Raw genomic sequence first — 16,991 nt, 5'->3', positions numbered from 1 at the left:
CCTGATGGGAGGGACCTCATCTGGTTGGGGTCACTGTGGTATTCCCAGCACCTGGTACATAGTAGGCTCTCAAATATATATGTTTAAAAAATAAATTAAAATGAAAAATGAGAAATAATGAAATGTTACTGTAAGATTAGGCCAGAGAAATCTTCTCAGAGGTGTTGTCCTGACAGGGATGTTGGTAAGTTTATAAGGTAACTCAGCTGTCTGCCCTTTCTGCTTCGGGTGAGCAGAAATTCTATTTTCTAACTTTGAGTCTTTCTCCTGTATCAGAATTTATTGCTAAAATGGCACTTTTAAAATTCTTTATTAAAACAGCTTAAAGTTCTGGGTGGAAAGTCTTTTTTTATGAAAGCAAATAATTTATTTTAGATGATATTCAATTTGACCTGCAAACCAAGAAAATGCCCAGACTCACTCAGACTTATCCAGGGCTCACTGGTGGTTTTTCTCCAAAGCTGTTTGTTTCTCTTTCTTTGGCCTCACAGATGTGACCATGGACAGACACCGATATGATAATACAGAGTGAAATTCATGTACTGCAAACAGATTTAGCTGTTTGCTTGCCAAATGCTGTCATGTCCATTAAGACTGAGCTATCAACAAAACCAAAGAAGAGTCATTCGAGAGGCAAGTTTGAAACACAACCTGGTACAGACTGTTCCTTTGATGGTTAGACTTACGACTTTTGATTTTACAATGGTGATACCCATTCAGTAGAAACTGTACTTGGAATTTTGAATTTGGATAGTGATGTGTGGTAAGATGTTCTCCTTATGCTGGGCAGTGGCAGCTCCCAGGCCGTCATGTGATCATGAGGACAAACAACCAATACACTTACAGCCACTCTGTACCCACACAACTGGTCTGTTGCTGACTTTCAATAACAATACTCAGTTACATGAGATAGCCAACACTGTTATAAAGTAGGCTTCATGTTAGATGATTTTGCCCAGCTGTGGGCTAATATAAGTGTTTTGAGCATGTTTAAGGTATGCGAGGCTAAGCTTTGTTGTTTGGGGGGGTTAGATGTAGTAAATGTATTTTCATCTTATGGTATTTTCAACGCACAATTGGTTTATTGGGACATAACCCCATCTTAAGTTGAGGAAGATCTGCATTATATTTCTGATAACAAGAATAAATCCCCATTCTGACAAGTCCCAGTAAATAGGTTTTGACTTCCTTTGTAATTTTTGAATGGCGCCCTTAACTTATTACTTACATGTGATTTATTTGAAGGGATTACTACCAATATATTAAAGACTCTGAGTATGAGAATCTTTAATCATCTCCCATGTCATCAATCACTAAGACAGGATGTTGAGAGAAAGCGCGTACTGCTTTCTAATAAACCTTCTGAAGGCCTGGAGAAGCTGTGGAGGCAGCAGCTTTGGGCTTTTATATGGCATTTGCTCAATTCAGTAAGCACTTGTGGGGTACCATTAAGTAGAAATCACTATGCTATCAAAGAGGGAGGTAAGCAAGACTTGCAGTCCTAGCATGACCTGAAGTAGCTTCTTAAGGATTATTTCATGGACTTGGGTTTCATAATCTTCTCACACTTTGGTCCCAATGCTGTCATAGCTTAGACTACACTAACACTAGTTTCTTAGGACTGATGGCCTAATGCGTGAGAAAGCACCCAGCACATTCCCTGGCACCTGGTAATAGTAAAAGTTGATCATAAATGTTAAGAGCTAGAATTTGATGGCAGCTTCTTGTACCAATTTCCCCAAGGTTTATTTTAGGGGTTTTTTAACCTAGGAAATCATACTAAGGTCCTTTTTTTTTTCCTTATAAATCAATTTCTCTAAAAATGGGAGCTTGCAGATTCATATCTTTTTCAAAACTTAACTTTGCTTCTAAAGAATTATGATTTTCTCTGATGAAGGAAACCTTAAACATACAGAACTAATTGCAGACCGGATTTTGCAGTATTCACTAAAGTCCAAAGTTTTAAATCATTTTCTAAATTATAGTGGAATAAAGGAAGGGAAATGATGTGAGGACAGAGATGGTTATTTTTGTGACTTATATGAAAAGTGTTTTATTCTTCACAATTACTCATCCTTTGGAAGCAGGATCATTCCTTTATATGGGAAAGGTAGCCAATCATAGTGTGTAAATGGAAGGGCACAGACAGGTCTCTTTCCTACCTCAATCAAGAAATAGCCTTCTGATTGGTCTGCTACCATCTCTGAAATTCAAACTATGAGGACTGAATCTAAAGACAAGAATATGTTATAAAAATGTAAATATACTCTCTAGGAAAGGTAGTACGTTATATCTGTCCTGGATACAAAGGAAAAAAAAACCCCTCATATTAATGTTGGTTCATTAGGTTTTCCCTGAGGAAATATGTTCCAGAGGAAGATCCAGTCCTTATACTGGATTTAATCACAGCTGGATCACCACTCATTAATGATATTACAAGGATGACTCTTGCAGTGATCAGGACATTATCTGTGATTCCATGAGTACTAGCCTGTGTGTTCTGAGGAGGGGGCCCCTATCTGGCATCCCCAACACATAGCCTATGGTTTGGTGCACATAGTAGGCTCTTTAGTCATTAAAAAAATACTATTTTTTTAGAGAAGTTCCTGGTTTAGAGTAAAATTAAGAGGAAGACACACAGATACTCCCAGCCCTTACGTATGGATAGCCTTCCCTTCTTATCAATGCCATTCACCAGAATTGTATTTTTTTTTTTTAAATCAAGGATGAACCTACATTGATGCATTGTAACCATGCAAAGTCCATTGTTGACCTTAGAGTTCATTCTTGGTCGTGTACATTCTATAGGTTTGGACAAATGTATCATGACATATATCCGCCATTATAATATCACACGGAGTATTTTCACTGCCCTAAAAATCTTGTGTGTTCTGCTCACTCATTCTCATCCTTCCTTCCTCTAATCCCTGGTAACATTTGACCTTTTTACTCTCTCCATAGTTTTGCATTTTCCAGAATGTTGTATAATTGGAATCATTCAGTATGTAGCCTTTTCAGATTGGCTTCTTTCACTTAGTAATATACATATTCATTTTTTCCGTATCTTGTCATGGTTTGATAGCTCATTTATTTTTAGTGCTGAGTAATATTCCATTGTCTACATGTACCACTGTGATCCTTTTTCTCAAGTGAAAACGAAACTAATAAATTCAGTTGGTGCATGTTAAATTTTCTACTTTTTAAAGAAATTCATTGCTTTTCTTCAAACTAGTTTATGTGCATACATGCAATCTCCTGTTCCTTGCCACACCACCTTTCTAAGCATAAGGTAAATTTAAAAAATTGATGTAAGTAAATGTGGTATGATTAGAAACACTTCACAGCGCTGTTATTGTTTGCTGCATATTTAAGGTCACTTGGTATAATCAGTGTGCTGAGTATGTGGCTGGTTGACAATCTTGTCAGGAATCCACTTTCCAGAAGTGGACCCTTCAAAAGCTTCAAATATTGCTATTTCTGACCTGCACTGGGGAGTTTCATTTGCCTGGGGAACGCTAGAAGAAATTTTTCACTGGGGTAATGATTTGTGTTCCAGGAATGTGATCGGCTAGAAAGTATAAGAATCTGGCAAATTCAGTAATGCATTACTTATGCTCTGAAATAAAAGAGCCCTGAAATAAAAGACCACCTACTGGAACTAAAATAAAAAGAGTCTTTGCTCATTGCTACCTGGAGGGTATCTGAAAGGAAAGAGCCCTCTTTTCTGGTGTTAGCACAGTTTCATGGGGGTTATGGTCTCCCAAGTTAGGAAAGGAAACAACAAAACAAAAATGTGGTATGTGGAGCAAGACAAATGTTCAGTTTTCATTTCTTAGAAGTGGATGGTCTGAGGATAAGAAAATTGAGGGAAGTATACTCTGTGGGTTCAAGTTTACTGAGGAAAGTGGGCATTTGAGGAAGTACAGGAGAGCACATTTCTGGGTTTTGAGTTTAGTAAGAAACACTTACGTTACAGTCTTGCAAATCTTGGTGATGGTGATGGTTGTTGCTGTGGTGGGGGCATTGCAAATATGTATGTTTTAACCCTTTACGCACCATGCAAGGTTTGGTTCTAGGTCTGGATTGGTCTTGGTCTTGGTCTTGCGCTTTCCTCCCCTCCTGGGCATTGTCACCTGATCTGACAAGATTAGCAGATCCTGCTTTCGGAGCACTGTTGAGTCTGACTGGGATTTCCACTCTCCATTCTGGGGACTTGACAGATTGCTCTACGATAGAAGCAGGGACATCCCCAATTTTACAGAAACAGAAAGTGAGATTGATTTTGTATTTACTTACTATATTCACATGAGTAACAGAATTCCATCTGAAACCTTTGCTTTTCCTATAGCATAGCCCCAGGTGACAATTTGTCTGGAGCAGCGGACATATTTATGTCCAATCACTGGAGGGTCCTGGTATTTCACAGAAAGCCTGCACATGATTGTGGGTCAGTTCACAGCCAATATGGCAAGGGAAAAGACACTAAGAGACAGTGGGTTTAACTGATGCTGACACTCTTCTTAGACTATTAGAGTCTTCATAATCACCCTAATGATAAGAATTATAACCCCATTTTACAGGTGAGAAAATCCAGACAGAGAGGTTAAGTAATCTTTGAAGGGAAAGTAGCAGAATTATAGCTTGAAACGAGTTCAGTTTAACATTCTCTTATTCCAAAGCCTAAGCACTTCCTGTAACAACACTTTCCCCCTCAGTCTATAGAATAAGTGATGTTGATGATGTCATCTTGTAGAATAAAATTATGTAAAGCCTAGAAGGCATTCTGATTGTACTGTTCACCCTTACTTTTAAGATATTTATTCTCCATGTAAATGATATTATGAAAAAGAAAGTTATAGCTAATTTCATGTTTGTTGGCTTGTTGACATTTCATGATGTGGTTAAAAATAAACTGTGTTATTTTACTATTTATGGTTTGAATTTAAGTTGTTTGGGAAGTCTGAATTGTTTGTGGTTTACAAAGCCCTTGATTCTTTCTTGCTCATTTTCACTAGGTTTGAAATTGAAATTATCCAGAGCAGCAATAGCCTTGAAGTATATTCTGTATTCCATCAAGAAACACAACATGTCCTTTCAAAACTTAATTGAGCAGCACAAAGCTAATTAGATGTCCGAAGACACGCCATTTAATTCACAATCCAGCATTAATTTGTTCAACACAATGAGCTTATCTTCCATATAAATGCCTTTGCCCTATGGCTTCTCAAGCAGCTGCAATATACAAGAATGACTGATAACTCTTTTCATTTAAATGTGATGGTTGTTTTTTATTCTCTCTTTCTTCATTTGGCCAAAGGGATGAATAACGTGACAATTGTAACGGGAGGGTTTGTGTGTGTGTGTGTGTGTGTGTGTGTGGCAAACTTAAAGAAAATAGATGGCTAGAAGATCATAGCATGTAGTCATCAGAGAATTAACAAAACTGTTAGGGGATGCAGTGTCCTGCATGGAGCAGACTAGGAAATTGATGCTTAAATGAATTATGAGTGTTGCCCAAGGTCACTTAATAGGGTGTGACATATACATATTACAGACTTTTCCCCCTTGGAAATAAGAAATTGCTTTACTCTAAAATAAAGACCTAGTTTATTGTTTATTAGTTGGTAACTAAATATATGGGCATATTGAGAAACTAGAGAGAATGGTCCAAAAGTGTTCATAGCCAGCAGAGTGATGTCTGTAAATGCCATAAGCTCACATCTCCCCATCCTTCAAGCCGTAGTGTGAGGCGTCTCTAGTTTCTGCATCTTCATTAATTTCACCTCCTCAATGTTTTAACTACTCACTATGGAGCTAAAAAGATGCTGGGAGCCAATTTCAATGTGGGGGAGGGAGGGTTCCCCACACCAGCAAGCAATTATTGGACACCAGCTGGGTGTCCCAGAATTCAATTCCATTCTAACACTATTTACCCAGAGATGGCATCAGGTCTGACAGTTTGAGGGCTCAGTCCTGTAAGACTTACCTCACCTCCCTTCAGATGTCAGTCTAGGTTGCTCCTGTTCTTCTGACCGGCTGGCTATAAGTCAGATGTTCTTATGATCCCCTCTTTGAGTTCAATTAATTTTCTAGAACAGCTCACAGAACTCAGGAAAACACTTTACTTACTAGATTAAAGGCTATAACTCAGGAGCAGCCAGATGGAAGAGATGCACAGGGCAAGTCATGAGGAAGGTGTGCCATTCTTCTCAAATCTTCCTGTGTTCACCGACCTGGCAGGTCTCCTAATTGTATCCTTTTGGGTTTTTATGGAGTCTTCATTACATAGAAATGGTTGATTAAATTATTGATTTAACATTGGGCTCAACCACTAGCCCCTGTCTTCTCTAAGAGGTGGGGGCTAGTTTGGACTCACATAGTTCGGTTTCCTGGCAACCAGCCCCCATCCTTAGGTGTGGTCCAAAAGGCACCTCATTAATATAACAAAAGACCTCCGTGTTGCTCTCCTCACTTCAGAAATTCCAAGGCTTTCAGAAGCTCTATGTCCCAAATGGGGATGAAGACCATATATATTTTTCTTACTATAAATCACAACATCAAAGGAACCTAATCCCCAATTTTGTTAATAATCAATTGTGTATGTGTGCATGCACATGTGTACCAGATTTTAGTAAAAGTTTGGAGTTTATAATGCACGTCATTACAACCAGCCCAGTTCAACTCACAGGAATAAGCTTTTGGCAAAGTTCTTATGTATATCCAAACCCCTTAATGAGCTTAGCATCTTATGTCTGACAATAAGCAGAGGTAATGCTCAGGGTCAACAAACAGGAGACAAGTGCGTATGGACCAGCAGGGCAGGCTTGGCAGAGAAGGGAACACAAGCCTGCTGTGATACTGCCTACACAACCTTTGCACTCAGGTAGAAAGTTTGCTTCACATGTCAAAAATTACCTGCTGGTGGCCCAATTCAGTGGAAGTTCTCAAGCCCCTTTTTTTTCCTTGCCATAAGCTGTGACTTTTGCCAATAAGACTCCTACACTGAGTCTCTGTTCTTCATAGAATTCAATGCACTTTTCTGCACGTACACACACAGTAATGCTTCCAAAGTACTTGTGGAATCGAGCATGGAGCCGATGGAATCTGCCAACATTCTAACAGTAGGGTCTGTTCAAAGCTCAATTAGTCACCAAGAGGTTTGTTTATGTCATGTCCTATGACCTCATTGATAGCTATTAGACAAAATCAAGAGCTGGGTTTTACTGTTTGAAAGGACTGCTTAAAGAAAGCATTGGTGATGATGCAATTAGGCAAAATTATGCTACAGTAACCTACCGAATCCTAGAGGCGTTTTACTGCAAAATTTGATCTCTCGTTAGTGCTCCATCAGCATTGACGTTCAGCTTGGGTGCTCTACTCCACGTCTTCTCACTCCAGGACAGCCATTATACATAGTTTCTGTCCACCACATGGGAAGAAAAAGCTCCAGAGGGCATTTCACTGGCCATTTAATGTTTAGCCTGGAGGTGACACATGCCCCTTCTTACAGTTCACTGGCCAGGACTATATAGTCTCCCCCAGTACAAGGGGCCAGGAAGTGCCAGGAGGCCCTGGGCCCAGGTGGCAGAGAACTAGTCATACTCGATTGGCAGCAGCAGTAGCTACTGTACTGGCTGCGGGCTGATTCGCCGTGGACTGGTCAGGTCCCCCATACTCCAGTCTCCTTGTGTTTCAACAAAAAGTATTCTCACTCTCGCAACTTTTTGGCTCAGCTTTGACTCCACTGGAACCATACCATCGGGGGGAAGCAATGGAAGTTGCAAATATCGGAATCATTTAAGGCCAAAACTGGGGCCCCCCATCTCTTGGGATACTGGTGGCAGTATCCAAGAAAAGAAGTCCTTGTCAGAATACAGGCAGGCAGGATTTTGGCCCGGTCCATTCGAATAGACAGGAAGTAGACAAGATATCATTACTCCAAATTGATATTTTTATATCCTCTTGTAAAACCATAGTCAATATACCTAGTTATTTTTCTTTACATTAAAGAAAATATAGGTTGAAGTTCTTTTTTAAAGGTAGATTTCAAATAGTCATCGGTGTTCACAGAGATTATATTAATATTCCCAGAGAGGGGGAAATAGATTTTGAATTTAGATGTTTTTGAACCACTCAAACTTGAACAGAGAATAGAAATGCTAAAGTGCAGCCACGGAATTTGCCTGTAGGCTTTTTTTCTGCGTAAGTCACACATTTCATCTCCTAGGACACCTATTGTGGATAAAAACCATGGTGCCTCGCTTAACCTAACCAGATGTGTCACAGCCAAACTGATTGGTAGGGCACTGGTAATTTAATGACATAGGCCTGCAATGTAAAAATCTGTTTTGCTTTATGTCTGGGTGATCCTATAATGCTAATTGCAAGTGATTTGTGGCAATTGTCAAGTGCATTTGATCTGGGTAGATCATTCCTTTCATCTTGTTAAATTGAGAGCTTTTCAGCCTTTAATCTCACATCCTGCCTGACAATTGCCTTAAAATCTAATTCTCTGGGTATTCCTTAGTAGACATTCTGATATATACCCATAGACATTGGTCATGCTACACTGAACACTTCGGTGTGCTGCTTTGCCATTTCTTCCGTCATATTTGTAAACGCTTTCAACTTCTTCTGAGATGCTGAACTTTGTGAGCTTGTCTTCTGTTGATCTCGTATGCCTTTGGGAGCTAAAACATCCTTCAATCACAACGGAGAGCAAGTCATGTTGTTAAGTGTTTTTCTAGTTGCAGAGCATCAGATACTCTGGCCAACTTTAACAGAAAAGTAATTTACTGCCAGGATATTGGATAACTCATAGAAAAGATAGGAAAGCTGGAGAAAAGGGTTTAAAATGGCAGGGATTGAGGTAGATTTGGAGACCCAGAGGGAGAAACAAGTTGTCTCTGCAGAGCCCCACTGCCGGGGATGAATGAGATTCAAAAGATATCTTTTCTTTCTATCACAGTTCAAAGCCCTTGGAGAGTTCGTCTCAATCATCCAAGTTCAGTCAACTGCTCAAGCTTCGTCTGGAGGTCAGGAGGCACCTGGTTTTATAGCACCACCAGGATTACACACGGTTAGGGAGAGTGAGGCCCCCCAAGGAAAGCTGGGGTACTGTTACTGGGAAAGAGAAGAGAACAAAAACAACAAATGCTTATTACAGGAGTGAGAGGTTTGAGGATAAATGATTTAATCTGACTGTCTGCAGAGTAACAGGTCTACCCGCTTCAGCCCTGCAGACCGCACTGGGGAAAACGAGTGGGCTCTGGCCCAAACTTGATATTTAGCCAGATTTGATTTTCCAATTAGTGATGATTTCGATTGGTCTGTGATTTGACTTTGCTGCCACCCTTGTGATAAATTTATGTTAGTGATGGTACTATCTAGAAAGCCGCAGAGTTATTTGGTTATAAATGAACACTTTTCATTAATATTTAGAGATTAAACTCATTTTTTATAAGCAGATAGAAACAAATGATAGCTTGGCCTTTATTGTGCAAAATTAATAGCAATTTATCAACGTTTGGACAAACTTGAGGCAGGTTCTAAGCGCTAGAAATTGTTGATTAACATCGTTTTCTTTTGTTAAATGACTCTTTAGACAACAGAGGTCCATTTCGGTGACTGTTTTCTGAGGATGTGGCTGTATCAGGGTCTTCAGTGTTTCCTGGAAACAACAGCTGTGTCGGCTCTGAGATTAATGAGTGAAAAGAACCGTTTCCAGCAAAGGCACTGGTGGGTGATCTCTGACAGAGAGCTTGAGATTCAAGGTTGATTGTCCTGAGCATTCGAATTAGCATATAGGCTGTCATTTCCGATTTATACAACACAATAGCATTATTTTAAAAAATATTTTATGTATTTATTCATGAGAGACACAGAGAGAGGCGGAGACATAGGCAAAGGGAGAAGCAGGCTCCATGCCAGGAGCCTGATGTGGGACTTGGTTCCAGGACTCCAGGATCACTCCCTGAGCCAAAGACAAATGCTCCACCACTGAGCCACCCAGGTCCCCACACAGTAGCATTATTATATTCCATAGGATTTTTTTTGGCCTGCCAGTCATGGTTTCTGCACAGTCTTATCGGCCAATTTGTGTGTGTGTGTTTGATCAACAGAACTTGATTTCTCTTTTTCAGGGAAGATAGGAAATTGGGCCAGTTTTACAGTCCTGGGACCTTGTGGTCCCAAGGAATCTCATGCTCTAGAGGGTCTCACATGCAGTTTAATGCTCTGCTATTGCCATCTTGACATGCTTAGTGATTTTTGAACAAGAGGCCCTGTGTTATCATTTTTCGCTGGGCCCTGCACATTCTTTGGTTAATCTTGCTAAAATAAAGGCAGGAAAAATTGCAGTGTTCTTCTCCCATTTGTGTTTTCTAGTTTGAAACGTGTACCGGGTTCCCTCAGGTACCTCCCTCTCTTGCTGCCATCATGGGTCTCTGGAATTTCTCCAGGTTCCCAGAATCCTTGACTTAGGTGTAGAAGCAGTTCTTCCCCTGCAGTTCTTGAAATTTGAAACAAATTTCAAAATTTGTTGAAAACTTCAACAAGTTTTCATTGTTGTGGTTTTTGTGTTCATGGCTGTTGTTTAGGGAACAAGAAGGTTACAGGAAAAAAAGACAGATGGAAAATAAAGAAAGTATAAGAAAACAGTGAGGACAAGCCAAGTATCCATACACTGAAGTACTTGAATAAGATTAATGTTAAAACCCAGCTGCAGGTTCCTCGGGCTGGCACATGTTTATAGGGCATCGGGCCCCATTTCTTTTCATTCTGGGGCCATCACTAGACAAAGCTTCTCAGCGTCTCAGCTGTGGGTGCAATCATGTCAGGAGAGATTAAGGCCTTGGGTTCTTGGGGCAGAGAGACCTGCATTACATCTAGGTTTTTCATGAGTCTTTTCCTTATCTGGAAAATCTGGCTTTTATGGAACCATGTGACATAAATCAGATAGAATGCTACACATAGTGCTGCAGGTGGATGTTCTTCATGAATGGTAGCTTTATTGCTGGTCCTGCCCCTCCAGACTTCTTTTCCCTCTAAAGAATCAGTTCTTTCGCTCCTTAGCCAGAGACCCTACACTCTGCTCCCTGGGCAGTCTCTGCAGCTCCAGGAGGTGGAAAGGCAACTGCTTTTACTGTCATTTATACCCTTGCTCCTCTCTTGGCCTTCTTTGACCTCAGTGCCCACCTCTTGCTATCAAGAATCTTGTTAAGGGTGCCTGGGTGGCTCAGTCGGTTAGGCATCTGCCTTTTGCTCAGGACCTGGAATCAAGCTCTGTTTTGGGCTCCCTGCTTAGTGGGAGTCTGTTTCTCCCTCTCGGTCTGCCCCTCCCCCTGTTTGTGCTCTCTCCCTCTTCTCTCTCTCAAATAAATAAATAAATAAATAAATAAATAAATAAATAAATATCTTTTTTGAAAAACTTAAAAAAATAAAAAAAAATAAAAATCTTGTGACATGTGGTATAGTCCTCTGGTGTCCTGGTCAGGATTCTGACAAGATTAAACAAAGGAACCAAGGAGAGCTTAAAGATTGTGTGGCTGAAGTGCAGGCAGTTCTCAGAGATACCAGCAACGGGTAGTGAAAAATGCTGAGCTAGCACAGTGGGGAGCTGACACTAGCCCAGGGCTGAAGGGGAGGGAGGCACCAGTCACAGGGTGGGACAGGCACCAGATGACAGCTGCCCTGCAGGTGCTATGCCACATCCTAGGGGTCCTAGGGTGAACACCAGGAACTCACCTTCCTGGCTCCCAGCATCCTGTCAATGCCTGTGGACAGGATAGGAAGCTGGAAGGCAAGAGAGGCCTTTGGGTTAGTCCATCAAAAGTCAGCCTCCAGGGCATTGGATAGCAAGGGATGGAGGCTGGCTCTTCAGGGACAGAGGAGGGGCATCTCACAGGGGGAACCAGGTCTCCTCTCCCTGGCCACCACCTTTCTTTACCCCAAACTCACATACACTTTTGTTTGTTTATTTGAAATACATTTGACACATAACATTGTGTAAGATTTGGTGAGATTAAGATTCGATACATTTACATATTGTGGTAGGATTGCCATTGTCAGTACCTTGATCAAATCACACAATTAGAATTTCTTTTTTGTGGTGGGAATAATTAAGATCTAGTCCCTTAGCAAGTTTGGTGATAGTTAAACAATATTTCTATCTCTGTTTGCTATACTGTGCATTAGAAGTCCAGGATATACATTTTTTTAGAATGAAATAGGAGAGCAGGAAATGAAGTAGCAGAATTTTACTTGTAATTGCTTTGAAGTCTATATTTTTTATTTATATCAGTTTTGACTATAGGTTAGATGTTAATTAATATGATACTGTGTGTGTGTGTATGTGGCCAACTCTCAGGTTATTTATGTGAAGAAAAATAAGAACAAGAGAAAACCTATCATCACAGTTTCTCATAAGGTGCATTTTTTCCCTCATATACATCTCTATTGAGTTGATCTGCTTCTTGTTTTGTGGGGAGACTGTTCTTGTTTTGGGGGGTGCTTTACAGCTCAAGCAGACGCTCCCTTCCCTACTTCCCCATATGCAGGCTCGGAATCCCTGTGGGATTACCCACATCCATTCCGACACTTCTGGGGCTGGTGGCTTGTGGGTCTGTGGGCCTGCCTCTCTGATGAAAGTCCTCCAGGTCTCTCTTGAAAGCTCCCCAGGGCAGCCCTGGTGGCTCAGCAGTTTAGCGCCGCCTTCAGTCCAGGGCCTGATCCTGGAGACCTGGGATCGAGTCCCATGTTGGGCTCCCTGCATGGAGCCTGCTTCTCCCTCTGCCTGTGTCTCTGCCTTTCTCTCTGTGTCTCTCATGAATAAATAAATAAAATCTTAAAAAAAAAAAAAAGAAAGCTCCCCAGACCTCAGACTTGCTAGGCTGACATCTACCTCTGGCAAGTGTCTAGAAGTTCAGTTATGATGAAGATTGTCAGCAGGTCAATGGTTAAGCAGATTCTTTTCCTTACTGGAGCTCCACTTTATGGCCTGTGCTTTCAGACAGGTGTCTGGGACTAGGCTCTTTCAAGGTCACGTTGTGAGGGTTCTTCATGACTTAATGAATGTCTATTTGACCTAGGTTTTGCCTAAATATCACTTCCTCAGAGGAGTCTTCCTTAATCCTCCAAACTAGGCGAAAACCATGGTTTTCGTGGTTATCACAATCCCCATATTTCCCTGTATTGTAGTTACACTTTCTATGTTGGACTTTTTGGCATTTGAAGTCCACAAGGGCCGTGTCAGTGTCTGTTTGTTCACTGCTGGATCAGGCTGTCTTGGCGAACCCCTGTGATTTAACAAATAATTGTGCTTGCTTGACTGACTTTTGTCTCCTGGAGTCTATCTGAATCCTATCAGCTGCTTTCACTGGCCACAAGCAGCATCTCTGTTTTTGCCAGTATCAAAGTTGCTTCCCCGGCTAGACCGCCCTCCTCAGTTTCTGTTTCTTGTTTGATGGTCGCTGCTTCTTTAGCTCATACACAGAGCAGACATGCTTGACAAACTCGCTGAGCTCCACGATTCTCAGAACTTGGCTGGCCAAGGTTATGACTTTGTCAGGTGCTCTGGGTTTGGATGATTAATCTTCAGGTCTCCTCAGATCCCTTGCTGGGTTAGGAGGCAGGGAGGTCTAGCAGTCCAGAACTATCTTAACCAAAGAAGATGGTGTCTCTCAGAGGTAAGCAGAGCTGTTGTTTTACACGTTTGCTGGATGGGGAAGGAAAGCAGTTTATCCTACATCCGGGGCATTGACAAAGTGATGAACTAGTGCAGGTGCTCTTCTCTCTCTCTCTCTCTCTCTCTCTCTCTCTCCCTTCTGCCCTCCCTCCCTCTCTCCCTCCCTCTCTCCCTGTTTTGCTGATTCTAGCAACCACTCCAAGCTTGACATGCTCAAGGCTCATTGGCTCTCAGTTCCTCAGTATGACATTGTACTGGAGTAGCCTCTTGTCCAATAAATGGATGTCTTAGATTAAGATGATTTGTGATAGACTTTTAATAGACTTTAATAGACTTTTCAGATTATCAAACAGGGATAAAGAAAGCTGAATATTAATTTATAAAGAATAAATAGGAAGCTAAATTTTGGGGGACTGCTGTCCTGAAAGGATGCCTTGGCATATGGTGTTGTCATTCATGTACATGTTTGAGCCCTCTATAAGCTCCTTGAAGGCAGGGACCATTACTTGTATTTCTAGTGTTGAGAGTGGCTCCTAATATACAGCAGGTGTTCAGTACATGCATACCAATTTGACTCAAACTGAACTCCCCCAGATCAGATATGCTCATGGATGAAATGCTATGAAAAACCAAATGTTCTCTAAAAACACCTGCTTTTCTCAGTAGGCTATATCGCCATTCCTATGTTGGACATTGAAGAAAATAAAGGAGCAGATGAATCTAGCGTTTTATAATTATGGATATCTTTGAAAGTGGACTAACAGGAAAGCCATACTGGGAACTTAGTTTTCTTTGGAGGCAATATAAGTAAGATTCTTTCTTTGTGGTCTTAAACCTCCTACTTCTCTTTATGATCGCCCTATTCAAGACAGCTAGAATCATGAGTTTGGAGTGCTGTATCAGTTCCTCACTGCTAACTCACCTCTAGGGTCGATACCTAGCTCAAAATCTCAATACTCCCTGGAAATCTCTGATTTATTCCAGTTTGTTTCATTCATTTCTTTTCTCCCTGGTCCCCAGCATTTAAGTACTGTGTTTATTGATAATCATTAAAAATAGTCTATGTATATAAGCATATTCTAATATTTAGTCTAGTATTTAAACACTTCTTTGTAAGTTTAATTGCCTTTTTAATGTGTAAATATTAAATCGATCATACTAGTGATGCTAGGTATTGTGATTGTTCTCAAGTTGCTGAAACTTTCTCTATTTCTTGGCTTCTATTTCTTCTAAGGAGGATTTCCATCCATTTATTTATCTGCCCATCTATCTATCCACCCAACCAACCATTCATACACCTACCAACCCACCCATTTACCCATCAGTCTATCCATCCATCCCTCTGTTATCTAACACATCTATGTCAGGTTGCTTCTCTGTGCTGGCACTACTGGGTGTTAGGAATACACCTACCTATAAATGAAAAGGGAAAATCTTTCCCATTCAGAATATTTGGGAGAAGTTGTCCAGAAGTTAAGCCCTGATGTTGATTCCTGGATCTCTTTGATGATCCAGGGAAATTTGATGTCCCTATTGTAGCACTAGCCTTTAATTTATTTATACAAGCACTTTTGGGAAGCTCTTCCTTCTGTAGAAACCATCCCCATTTATGCCCCTATGCTGCACCCCCCCCCCCCCCCCCCAGTGAGTTGAATTTGCCTAAGATTGATGAAAAAGGTTCCTAGAATAGGTGTGTTGGATGGGAGGGTAAACATTTCTGGTACAGAGTAGGAGAAGCTTTTTTTTATTCCCAGATGATGCTTAATATTGTTTCTCTGGGATAGCAGTTCAGAAAAGTTTCATTTTCAGGAATCATTACACTTTTAAAAGTTATTAAGGAAATTGAAGAGTTTTTGTTTTATGTAGGCTGCACAAAATTTACTGTTAGAAACCAAAATGGAAAAATGACATATTTATTAATTTATTAAAATAATGAGTTAGGGTGTGCTATTTTTAAAATAAAAATTTTAAATATAAAATAACTGTAAAACAAAAAATATACTGCAAGGAATGGCATTATTTTACTTTAATGAAAATCTTTACTATTTGGCTTCATAGAAGACAGCTGTATTCTTACATCTGTTTCTGCGTTCAATCTAGTGAAGTAGGTTGATTTGATTGAATCAAATGCAGAAAATCTGGCCTCACACAGATATGTAGTTGGAAAAGAAGTGTTTTCACAGGTTTTTTAGATTGTTGTGGATGTTCTTTGATATTATATCAAAAGTCAACCACTGGTAATTTCTCAAAGATTAGTTGCAATGTAGTATCTGAAACTATCGATCTGTAAATGTTGGGAAGCTGTTAAGCTCATAGAGATGGATACAAGTTTTCCAAATTCTAATTTTTATTTGAAAACTAAATTTAATCATCAGCACCAAATACATTAATTATTTTGCTGGAAGTGTAACTTCATTCAGTTTTGAGAAAATATCTGCTGGATACCCAGGTCTGAATAATCACATATGCCAGTTGTTCTTTTCTCCTTGAAAACAGTGGCTAGTTCACTTGTAATTTGAGCAATTACACATGTATTTTGTTGTTCTTGTTGTTGTTTTTGCTTTTTTTTTTCATGGAGACAACTGTTGTACTTTGGTGTGTAGCAAAAGTGCTTAATGCATACTTCCCATTTCGTTACATAGAATATTAAAAAGATGTGCCCTCAGAGTTGTGACTTAATAAAATGAATAATGTTTACAGCTTCCTCGTGAACAAATGAAGCCTGTGTTTTTGTTTTAACATGTGTGAATGGTAGGGAAGGATATAAAACTACAAGTTCATTGCCATTGCCCTGGTTTGGGCTAAACTATTGGTAGTTTATTTGGGACCATCAGAGCAAATGTTGACACAGTGAAAATGTCAAAAATGTCTTAGTGTGATTGTGAAAATAGTTTTGATCTTGAAAACCCCTTGGAAGTGTCTCATTAGTGTTTCCTAGGATCTATAGGACTACACTGGACTACACTTTGAGAACAACTGTTCTAGGAAAACAATTTCATAAGTGTTAATTGGGTAGAAAGATTTTTATTGGATCTAGACAACCAACCACCTTGTGTAACAAATATTCATGGGAAAAAATATGCTCTGAATGCTCAACACCTGACTTACTAAGAAACTTTGAGAACTTGCTTGATTTGTAAATTGGGGATGGCCTGCATGCCAATAGTTTGCATAATGCACCTGTCTCCTAATTTAAAAGATGCTTAGGTTTTTGAAAGGAAGCAGGTAATTAAAAAACACTTAAAATAAAATCAATTTTCTCATAAGAATTAAAGGAAGAGAAACAAATTTCACTGAGTTAGACAAA

The sequence above is a fragment of the Canis aureus genome, chromosome 20, assembly GCF_053574225.1.
Source record: "Canis aureus isolate CA01 chromosome 20, VMU_Caureus_v.1.0, whole genome shotgun sequence".
Classification (NCBI taxonomy): domain Eukaryota; kingdom Metazoa; phylum Chordata; class Mammalia; order Carnivora; family Canidae; genus Canis; species Canis aureus.
This window is presented reverse-complemented; position numbering follows the sequence as displayed.